At 44.9% G+C, this 12,133-nt stretch overlaps 1 non-coding gene across 1 annotated transcript; it reads right to left on the reverse strand.

Annotated features, from left to right (window-relative positions):
* Positions 1-10,363: 10,363 nt before the first annotated feature.
* TRNAA-CGC (transfer RNA alanine (anticodon CGC)) lies at positions 10,364-10,436 on the reverse strand. The gene has a single exon. It is a non-coding gene; the product is annotated as a tRNA-Ala (tRNA).
* Positions 10,437-12,133: the final 1,697 nt, after the last annotated feature.

A 12,133-nucleotide genomic window follows, 5' to 3' on the forward strand; every position in this document is an offset into this window, starting at 1 on the left:
TGGCCACACTGCATGGCTTGCAGGATCTTAGTTCCCTGACCGGGATTGAACCCAGGCCCTGGCAGTGAAAGCGCGAAGTCCTAACCACTGCACCGCCAGGGAATTCTCTTGAATTTCTCTTATGAGGACATGGGAAACCTTTTGCTTCTGACCACAAACTGCCATTGCACATTCTTCTTTGCCCTCTGATGTTGACATAAGTATATAGCCTTTGAAGGACTTTTACTGCTAGTGGAAACCTGACATAAGGCCACTTGGGTGTCCCCACCTTTGCGCTCTCCCTCTTTCTCTCTTCTCTTTTAACTTAGCCCTTGTAAGGAGGAGGACCAAGGAGCACATAGGTGATGCTGGTGTGTTGGAGAGAATACAGAGGGTTGAGGTTTGATTTATGTGCATTACTCTGAGGGAAACAAAAACCAAACACAGTGAGCTGGTTCCAGTAAGAAATCCTTAGTCTTGGGAGGGAAGGGGAAAGTACTGAATGCAGATGTGTGCATCTCCTGGTCCAGCTGCCTTTCAAATCATCTTGGAATCTTTTCAGAAAAAGAAGGTGGAAGAGAAGCAGGGGGTGGGGGGGGTGTCTCTAAATAAAAAAAAAAAGCCTTGGTAGGACATCAGCACTTAAGCCTGCTTGGCTGTTCCTCTAAGAAAGGGTATCACAAAGGGAAGAGGCGTTATCTCCATCCATAACAATACATGGCACGGTGACTTTGGCATCCCAAGGGCCTCCGTGCCTCAGTGGTAGCTGCAGATAGGAGTGCGCAGCAGACAGAGTTCCTTAGCACAGGTACCAAAGAATAAACAGGGGTGCAGTGGCAGCAGCCCCTGGCAGGAAGCAGCTATTCCTTATGCATTCAGTTATTATTCAGGGGTCTTTTGTTCGAGGCTAAGTTCCGTGTGAGAGATAAAGGCAAGAGCTGGTAAAATTTGGGAGAGGACTGGTAGTGTGGCCTGGCAAGGCCTGGGGGAGCTCAGGTAATAATCAGCTCAGAGGAAAACTCTGATGAAACCAGTTCCAGCCATCACAGAATAAGGGGTACATGCCCTTCTAAAGAAGGTCTTTTTCAAAACTCTCAGAAAGGCCTTTAAAATATAATACATGGAAGCAAAGTCTGCAACAGAAACAGGAGGTGTCCTGCCCCATCATTATTGTGAATTAGCCACTTGATCACTGACCATCGCTTGAACATACAGGCACCGCAGCAGCAAATGGGTCTGGGTGATTGGAGGCCAGCTATTTGTCCTCTAGAGAGACAGAGCTATTAGGGCGATGTCTGGGTGAGTTATTGAAGGGGAGGGAGGCACTCATAGCGCAAAATGGGTCCTCGAAATAGTTTCTTGTGCGATGGCTCAGAAAGAAAAATGGGACTCCAGCCCCATTTGCTATTGTCTGCTGCATCTAGGCAGGGAGTGGGGTCTGTCCGTGAGCTTCATGTTGACACAGGTGCTGGGGAGACGTTGGAGAGGAGAAAACAGGCTGGAAACATTGCTGTGGGGATCAGCGCTGGGGTGGGGAGCGGCTGCAGGGGAAGCAGCTGCATTTGGGTGGTGGAGGTGGGAGGAGGCTTGCTGAGTTTCGAGCATCCAGCCCAGCTCTGTCTGCCCTTAGGGCCCTGGATCAGTGCCCTGGGCAGCGACTGGGGGGAGGGAGGTGGGAGGGAGCTCCTGGGGTCAGAACCACTCATCTGAGACTGGCTTTGCAGTGGATACCTTCATGTGTGAGGGGTGCACCAAGGTCATAGACTGGTGTAATGCCAAGTTCTTTTTTGTTTGTAATATTTCAAATTCCTGGTTCCCAGGTACTGATCACCAAAACAATCAGGTGGCAAGGACCTGTTTACCTCATATCTGCTTAGGAAAGGAGGTTTTTGCTGGCCTCCGCCCTCACAGGAGCTGCCAAGAGCCTCTTCTCTTCTCCTGCAGCTCTCTCTTCCCTCAGCTCTTACAAAGCATGCCAGGAAGTCACTTTCTTGCCTCCTTTCCATGGGAGAAAGAAGGAGGAATAATAATGAAAGTCCATATTTGTTGAAGACTTTACATGAGCCAGGCATTCACAATGATCCTGAGGTGTAGCTGTTAATACTGGCCCCATTTTACAGATGAGGACACTGAGGTTCATTCACCCCTGCTTATTTCCTTCACAACGTGGATCACCACCTCTATTCATCTGGTTTATTTGTACCTTTGTCTGCCTGCCCACATACTCTATGAGAGAGGACTTCTGCCTGTTTTGTTCACTGTGTAATGTCCAGGGCCTAAAAGTATGTGTGGCATGTCACAGCTTCTCAATAGGTTGTATCTTTCGTCACGTCTGGGATTTGATTTTACCCTACTTACAAGCTCATAATTTAGCCTGTTATTGTTTTGTGGGTGCTGGAAGGAAACACAAGACTCCCGGATCAGAAACAACAAACTGTATGACTCACAGCACGGCAAGTAGTATGAACATCAACATGTTTGCCTCAGTTCCCCATATCCCCAAGTCCCACAGGGCAACACAGAGGGAGGCAGATGCATGCTTTATACATACTGGGTTTACATCACGGCTGAGGGACACTGAGCTTGGGGAACCCAGCATTTTGTAGCAGGCAGTAAGTGTGCCTACTCTTTGTCCCAGAGGTGACATTAATTCATCCCTCAAGATTCCTCGCTGCAAACGTAACCCTGAGAAATGTCCCAGATAAAGAGCACTCATGGTCTTGCATTGTTAGCATGGCCAGCAACAAATACAGGTGCACAAGAGACCCATGGAGGAATGTCTCCCAATATCCTCCCCTTTCTGCACTTTTGAACTGCACCTGGGTACTTGGCAGGGCTACTTTGTATTAGTTTCTCTTTAATGCATAGGCCTTGCCTCCTTATCTGATCTAGACTATGAACTTAATGGGGACAATCCCTCCTGCATAATTTGTGGTCCTCATAACTGTCCAAGTTTGATGCACACAGCAGCTGCTTAGTAAACAACAAAGACAATGACAATGACAGCAGCAGCAGGCTTTGAAGTCACAGACCTGGGTGTGAATGTCAGCTCTGATTCTAACTCATGTTGTGACCTTGGGCAATTTGCTTGACCCCTCTAAACCTGTTTACTCGTCTGTAAAACGGGCACAAGACAAGGTATTTATTTCAGAGGGTTCTTGTAATTTAAGTAAATTAATCCAAATGTGGCAAATAGAAAAGTGCCTGGCATGTAATAAATATTCAATAAATGTTAGCTATTTATTATTGCAATTATTATTACTGAGCCCCTATGTGCCAGGCACTTTAATAATCAGTTTAAAAAATATAATCCTCATCTTATTTGAGCATAATAGATGTCATTATCCCTTTTTTGTACAACAGGAAACAGGTTCAGAAAGATTAAAGTAACTTTTACACAAAGTGGCAGAGTGGAGTTTTGAGTACTCTGTGCTATTTCTGAATGGTTTCATCCTTTCTGAAGGAGTGGAATTGGCGACACCACTCTTTTTTTTTTAACATCTTTATTGGAGTATAATTGCTTTACAATGGTGTGTTAGTTTCTGCTTTATAACAAAGTGAATCAGTTATACATATACATATATCCCCATATCTCTTCCCTCTCGTGTCTCCCTCCCTCCCACCCTCCCTATCCCACCCCTCTAGGTGGTCACACAGCACCGAGCTGATCTCCCTGTGCTATGCGACTGCTTCCCACTAGCTATCTATTTTACATTTGGTAGTGTATATATGTCCATATACACACTACCACTCTCTCACTTTGTCCCAGCTTACCCTTCCCCCTCCCCGTGTCCTCAAGTCCATTCTCTAGTAGGTCTGCGTCTTTATTCCCGTCTTGCCCCTAGGTTCTTCATGACCATTTTTTTTTTTTTTTAGATTCCCTATATATGTGTTAGCATACGGTATTTGTTTTTCTCTTTCTGACTTACTTCACTCTGTATGACAGACTTTAGGTCCATCCACCTCACTACAAATAACTCAATTTCTGGCGACACCACTTTTAAATGAAATGCTTGGAGACCCTCACAGCCACCAAGCCACCGAGAATCTTACCTCGACTTTCCCCAGAAACCTGGCCTGAGGGAGTGGAGCGGGGAGAAGCTGAAGGGGAGAGCTGGGGTTGGGGCTGGCTTTTTGAGGAGCTGAGGGTGAGAACAGTGTGTTGAAGGAGGACCAAAGCAGAATTAAATCCAAATGCAGGTGATTTCACTGTGGTTGGGAAAATAACAGCTTTCTGGCCAGAGAATGGAAACCCCTCCCACCAGAGGCAGTGGGGCCCAGGCTCCCAGCAGCTGGGAAGGCTCCTGCACTCACCACAGCAAGCAGGTCTCCCGGATCCAGTGTTTGCTTTCCTTTCTCCTGGGATTTATGCAGAGAAGGCTGTAGAGCAAGAAACCATCAGAGACCAAATAAAACCAATTTAAGGCCAAACAGATGCTCTCTTCTTAAAGGTGCTCAGGGTGACTTAATCTGCAACAGAGCTGCTTGTCACCCCTCCCTAATTTGGGGGCCTCCTGTTGGGGAGAGTTCATCCCCTTCTCTTGGGATATGAGCCAGCTGGGACAGATGCTTCACTCAAAGACACCTGTGCATTTTGTCCCTGATCTGAGCTCCCTGCAAAGGGTCTGTGAACTCATCAAGCAACTCCAGGAAGTGGAAGAGGATCAAAGAACACAAGAGAATCGTCATTTAAGGGTCTTTGAAAGTCTAGCTGGATGTGCTGTGAAGAGGGAAGAGGCAGCTTCCTTGCCCAAGGGCTTCGTACAGAGAGAAGAGCTGTGAGGCCTCAAAAAGGACCACTTGCACCATCGTTCCCCGGGCACAGGAGTGGGGCTTTTAACATGCAGATTAGTGGGCCCCCTCTCAGACCCTCCACATCAGAATCTCTGGGGCTGGGTCCCCACAGTTAGCATTTTGAACAGGCTCTCCAGGTGAGTCACACATGGGTTCTAGAGGGCTTTAGCCTTATCTCTACTACATGCTGTGTGATCTTGGGTAAGCTATTTAACTCTCTGAGCCTTAGTTTCTTCCTTATAGAGTGGAATAAAAATAGTACCTCCTTCACAACACTATTGGGAGGATTAAATGAGATTTTTTATGTCTCATTCAACATGGTAGTTTTTATTAAACTTCTTGTCCCCCTGCCATGCATTTTTTTTCTGCTTCTTCTTTTCAGTGGGAAATGCAAATTTATTTTTCTCTATTTGATGCACCCCTTTTCTTCTCACTGACAGGTGTTTGGCCCCTCTAAACACTTGTTAAAAACAGTGTTAAAAACCTTGGCAAAGCAGAGGCTCCGTGTATAGTGGCTACAGATGGCTACCACATGGCATGCTTCTCTTGAGAAGTGCCTACCTGGCAGTGCCCCCTTTCAGATTGCCTTCTCATCCCTCCCCACAGTTAGAACTTAGGCATCCAGCGTTGCGTCTCTGTGTGGCCCTCCTCTCTGTCAAGGCTACGGACCCTGAGTTAGTCTTGTGGCTGCATAATGTTGCAGCCTGTGTTATCGATCTCTTGTGAGTTTGGTGAATGGGAGTTAATTCCTCAAGAATATTCCCCCCTGTGTCGGCTGACAAAATACAGTTTGTTAATTTCTGAAACAGAAAGCCAGCTCCCAGACCCAAGTTGACCCCACGGAGGAACAGGTCCTGTCTTCGATGGTCATTTGAACACGATTTCATCCAGATTCTTTCTTTCGAGGTAAGAGGGTTGCAAGTGGTTGCCTCTGCTGTGGTGTTGTCCCAGACATTGCTGTTACTCATAAGACATGAAGAGTTATTTGACTTTTGGAAGCGGGGGTAATGGTGGCTGCACATTAGGATCACCTGGTTAGTTTTAAAACAGATTCCTGGGCCCTGCTCACAGAGATTCTGATTTAACTGGTATCAGCAGGTTTTAAAAGCACCCCACCCAGGCGATTCTAAAGTAGAGTCAGGGCTGGGAACCACTGCTTTAAACTATGTGAATTTGCACATTCCACAAATATAGGCATACCTCATTTTATTGTGCTTTGCAGATATTGTGGGGTTTTTTTAAAAAACAAATTGAAGATTTATGGCAATCCTGCATCAAGCAAGTCCATTGGTGCTATTTTTCCAACAGCATTTGCTCACTTCATGTCTCTGTGTCACATTTTGGTAGTTCTCACAATATTTCAAACTTTCCCATTATTATTATATTTGTTATGGTGATATGTGATCAGTGATCTTTGTTACTGTTGGAAAAACATTACAACTTGCTGAAGGCTCAGATGATGGTTAGCATTTTTTAGCAATAAAGTGTTTTTAAATTAAGATATGTACATTGTTTTATAGACATAATGCTATTGCATACTTAATAGACGACAGTATACTGTAAACATAGCTTCTATATGCAGTGGGAAACCAGAAAATTAATGTGAGTGACTTTATTGCTATATTTGCTTTATTGCAGTGGTCTGGAACTGAACCCACAGTATCTCCTAGGTATGCCTGTATTGAGTGCTTATCATGTACCAGGCTCTCTTATAGGCCCTGGGAATACAGCCATGAATAAAAGTGACAAAAATCCTTACCCTCATGGAGTTTATGTTTTAATGGGAAAGACAGATAATAAATAAGATAATTATATATATTATATATATAAAATGTTAAATGATGGTAAGTACAATGGAGAAAAATAAAGGAAGTTAGGAGGGAATGGCAGGAGTGATTTGTGAGGCACTTTGAATTAGGGTGGTTGTTTTAGTCTGCTTGGGCTACTATAACAGAAATACCATAGACTGGGTGGCTTAAGCAACAAACACTTATTTCTCACAGTTCTGGGGTCTGCAAAGTCCAGGATCAAGGCGCCAGCAGATTTGGTGTCTGGTGAGAGCCTGCTTCCTAGTTTAGAGATGGCTGTCTTCTCCCTGTGACCTCACACAGCAGAAGGGGTGAGAGAGCTCTCAGGGGTCTCTCTTATAAGGGCACTAATCCCATTCATGAGGGCTCCACTCTTAGGCCCTAATCACCTCCCAAAGGCCCCACCTCACTATCATCACATTGGGAGTTAGAATTTCAACATATGAATTTTGGGGGGACACAAACATTTCCTTGACCACAACAGTGGTCAAGGAAAACTTCATGGAAAAAGGGACAATTAAGGAAGACCTGAAAGAAGTTCCTGGGTTGAGCCATGCAGATTTCTGGAGGAAGAGTCTTCTTGGCAGAGTGAATAGCCAGTGCAAAGAGCTCAAGTCAGGAGTGTGCTTGGTGTTCTAGGAAAAACAAGGAGCCTGGTGTGGCCGGAGGGAAGTAAGGGGGAGAGTAGTAGATAGAGAGCTCATGGTGGCAGTGGTAGCAGCTGGACAAGTTGCTCAGGGCCATGTAGGCCCTTGTAAGATAGATTTTTACTTTGAGTGAGATGAAAAGACATTGGATGGTTTTGAGCAGAGGAGTGGCATGATCTGACTTATGAAGGTCACTCTGGCTGCTGTGGGGAGGCTAGACTATGAGGAGCAAGGATGGAAAGAGGGAGGCTGTGTAGGGGGTTAGGGGAGTGTTCGGATTTGTCTGGGTGTTCTTGTCCCCTCTTATTGTCTCCCCTTGGTGGAATGGCAGTTGTCGGGGGAGTTCGTAACCCTGGACTTTGTGCCGCAAGGTTAAAGGGAGAAATAAATCAGATATGAAAGTGTGCCTAACATTTGCAGATGTGGCTTCTCTGGATTAAGAGCCAAACAAACACATCATGACAATTTCTCTTCCTCTTTTGTCTCTTATTCCGCCTCAGATTCCCCTCCCAACCTATTCCTTGAGGATTCCTAGACACATTTTTTTCCCTGCAGTGACCTAGGTCTCTTATCCTGCTTTACCTCCCGCTTTTGACAGAGAGATAAAGGCTTCTGCATTGATGTGAGTGGAGATCTTACTATAGCGCCACCTGTGAAACAGCAACGGGCAGTAGAGATGCTTAACCTGTAAAATGTTCGTTGCACTGGGAAAAATCAATACAATAAATGTTGACTTAATGGGACCCCTTGGGGAAGGGGACTCTGGGCAATGTAACATTCTAGTTGATTGAAACGTAACCCGCTCCTCACCCCTGCTTTTTTTCCTCCCTTTTTTTTCCGCATTAGTTCTTGTTTCTGAGTCTAAAAATAATGGGTTTTACCATGTGCTTATCAGGTGCCAGGCACTGTGCTAGGTGTTTTACAGACCATTGTCTTATTTAATCCCAGCAACAACTGATGATATAGACGTTATCATTATCCCCATTTTAAAGTTGAGGAAATTGAGGCTCAGAGAAATTAGTCACCCAAGGTGGCGCATCTGGTAAATAGCTGAGCCCATCTGATACTGAAGATCAGCCTATCAGTGTTTGTCCCTCATGGACTCTTCCTGGGCTCCAGGCAGGGTCTCAGTGCTACCATGCCAGCCACCTGGGAGATGCTCAGGGTCAGTGATGCAGGCAGGGAGGGAGCTCAGGGGCACGGGCTGTGCAGAGGAAGGCCTGGGAACAAGGTCCATTTATTATTATTATTTTTAAAAAATAAAAGCCCCAACATCAGCTTGTTTTCTTGTTATTAGGCTCTTCTAGTGGACTGTGGAAAAGCAATGTTTAGTTCATTGATAACAGTGTTAAAATGTTACTATAAGTGGTAAAGCTCCTTAATTTGGTATACCTAACTTTTATTTTTTGCAGGGGGTGGGTAGTGGTAGGGTGGTAGGCAGTGGTACAAGGAAACCAACCTGAATTAGCTGTAAATCTGAAATCCAGGCTCTTTTCAATACACAGTTTCATTCCTTTCAGTCACAGTTGGTAACAGGAGCTAATGTTACCAAAGTGAGAACCTATTTTAATAAATAGATAAGAAAAATCATTCACTGTTCTATGAAAATGGATTCTTCCCTAGTTTAAAAATGTCTGAAAATGTTTACTTTTTTCAGAAGAATAAAAGCTCTCCTTGCCATTTAGTTTATCCTACTCCTTTGCGTACCAAAGCCAGTTTTCACAGATCAAAGCATAAGACGCTGATCTCAGCTCTGGTCTGAATTCCTGCAAAATTTGAATGAGAATTTCTGTTCTGGATAGCTTCCATGTGCCCCTTCAGACCCTCTCTCCATCCTTCTCCACCCTGCACTCTGCTTCGGGAGGGGAGGCTGACCTGTAGGGATGACATCAAAGGCCTGACCATCCCCCACTCCTGTTACTAGCCCTGGGTACCCTGCCCCCACCTTTATAAATTGTCCATTTATTAACCTTTACTCTCCAAAATACCCATTTTGAGTGTGCCATCTACTCCCTGCTGGGACCCTGACTGATACAGGTTTTGAGTGATGTCTCTATCTTTATTCCACCTACAGGTCTGAGACATCAATTTCAAGGTGTTACGACCACACTACTAATTTGAATGTTGAAAAGCTCCATACAGCTCCAATGATTGGGTAGTGTCGGGGAACACGGGGACAAAGGAACAATCATCACCTGGCCATCAGATTCCTGTGATGTGGGTTTCAGGAATCTGGGTATGGATAGATCATGACTGGGCAAAAGATAGTTCCAGATCAAGGGGTAATGCTAACCTGTCTGGCCTCTTTGCTTCCCTATCAAGATCTCTCCAGCTAGGCCTTGGGTCTCAGGCATGGGGTTAAGGCAGGAGACCCCTGTGGACTGGATTCAATGCCCACAGTTGGTCCAAGGAGCAGGATAGGAACACCTGGTTCAAGTAAGGGACTTAGGAAAGGAGTTTGAGTCAAGAATCAGACAGTGTGACCCAGGAAAACACTAGTTCGTGAACTCTTTGAGGGAAGACATTGTGTGACTACCTTGCTCACTGCTGTACTCTCATAAGCACCCAGCCAATAGACTGGCAAATAGTAGGCATTCTATAAATATTTGAGTGAATGATTGAATACAAGATGATGAAAGAATATGCTGACCAATGCACAAAGAAGTTAGGGGGTTACCTTAGGGAGAATCCTATCCCAAGTAGGGAGGTCAATGTTTGGAAATGAGAGCTGTAACTTACCTTCCTTGGCTATAAGAGCCTCAGCCACGCACTGCACACAATCCTTTGGGAAATTAGCCTACCAAAGCCAAGGACCAGAACCCATGATCAGTATGCCCACTGCAAGTTTTTTTTTTTAACTTTTTATTTTATATTGGAGTATAGTTGATTGACAATGTTTTGTTAGTTTCAGGTGTACAGCAAAGTGATTCAGTTATACATATACATGTATCTATTCTTTTTCAAATTCTTTTCCCATTTAGGTTGTTACATAATACTGAGCAGAGTTCCCTATGTTATACAGTAGGTCCTTGTTGGTTATCCACTTTATTTTATTTTTAAATATTTATTTATTTGGCTGTGCCGGGTCTTAGTTGCGGCATGTGGGATCTTTTAGTTGCGGCATGTGGGATCTAGTTCCCTGACCAGGGATTGAACCTGGGCCCCCTGCATTGCGAGTGCAGAGTTTTAGCCACTGGACCACCAGGGAAGTCCCTGGTTATCCATTTTAAATATAGCATGCCCACTGCTAGTTTTAAATAGAGAAGATTTTGTGAAAATGGGGATCTGATTTGACAAAGATTTTCTTGGAGCTTAAGTAGCTATTTGAAAATGCAGGGAGATTTTTTTCTACTGAAAACAAAATGTGCCTGTAAGGTCTCTTTTACTAGAAACATGGGGAATGCCTTTTTCAGGCATTCTTGTCGAAGAACACAAGGTCACATAAAAGATCTAGTGGCAAATCAGTGCATTATAGTTCTGTTGACACTTCCGCTGTCAGGGCTAATAGTTTTACTTAAGAGTACAATGTGCAAGTGGAATGTTTTAGGTTTTAAAAGTGAGTCTGTATGTATTTAGGGGATCTTTGCTTTATCATTTCTCCCTAGACAGGCCTCCCGAGGACTTCTACCTGGCAATGATTGATGGGGAGGAGGGCAATTAAAGTCAAACTCTGTGCTTTCAATTAAGAAGACAAGTTACAGCTCTGGAAGGCTGGGTGTTTGGGATATAGCAGATCATTCATCTGGGGAGCGTTTTCAAATTTACAGACACCTGTACCTCACCATCCCATGTTGATGACAGTCAGTTGGGAATCACCAGTTTATACTTTGTATCATTTTGAACCAGACTTTCCCCTTCCAAAGATCTGAAATGGGAGGTTAGCCTGAATTCCAAGAAAAGCATGAACAATGGTGTGGGAGAAGTTGGGTCAGTGAAGTTTTAGGCTCAACCAATGGTAATGGATTATGGTGATCCAGAGTGAATGTCCTCCTTTCCACTCAACCCCTGAGCTTTTAACATTTCAGGTCAGCCTAGACACCTGGAGCTTGTGGGGGAGAGCACCTTCACAGCCCTGCTGAGCACCAGCAGACAAAAGAAAAAAATGAGGTCATGCCTTTCTTTTACACAATTTTAATGTAATCCTCACCAGTATTAGTGAAAATTGCTTTTTGGTGGCTGGAGGGAAGCAAAGAGCACTTGACTGTCTTAACATCCTCATCCCTGACAGCCTCTGTTAAAATGGAAAATTGTTGAGATGGGAAGATCAGCTTCAGAGACTGACGGGGCAGCAGGTTCAAATCTTTGAAAATTGTTGTGTAAAATGGTCAATGTCATAAGGAGACACTTCTGTCCCCAGATGCTGTTCACAGACTGATGGTTCTGTCTCGTTCATGTAGACACTAAATGTGCCATAATTATGGTGGGGGGAAGGGATTCAGAAAAGGAAAAGGAAGGTACAGAAGGCAGGGAGGGAGGGAGAAGAGTTTAGAGAGCAGGGATGAAAGTAGAAGAGGGAGGGAGTGGAAAAAAGTGAGGAGAAAAGAAAGGGGAGGGGGGAGGGGGGTTATAATTCAACCCCAGCAGGTGCTGTTAGAGCCACAAGGGCATGCTGGGAGCAAGCGCTGGGGAGCTGAGGAATAAAACCTAGATTAGGAGGAAGGGAAAACGGCATAAAATCCAGGAGTGTATGTGGGGTGGGGGGACTGAGTCCAAATACCAAGTCCCAACAAGAAGGGAGCAGCTTTCATTGCACGGAGGCTGTGGGGCTCTGTACTTATGGAAAGGATGACAGGAGTGCAATTGTGGGGTGCATGGCAGAGATGGTGACAATGGCCACTTCTATACCTGCCTGCCTAGGAGTTCCTCAGAACAGGGCCCACTGTAGCCCCAAGATTAGCATCGTAT

Source organism: Orcinus orca, chromosome X, assembly GCF_937001465.1.
Source record: "Orcinus orca chromosome X, mOrcOrc1.1, whole genome shotgun sequence".
Taxonomy (NCBI): Eukaryota; Metazoa; Chordata; class Mammalia; order Artiodactyla; family Delphinidae; genus Orcinus; species Orcinus orca.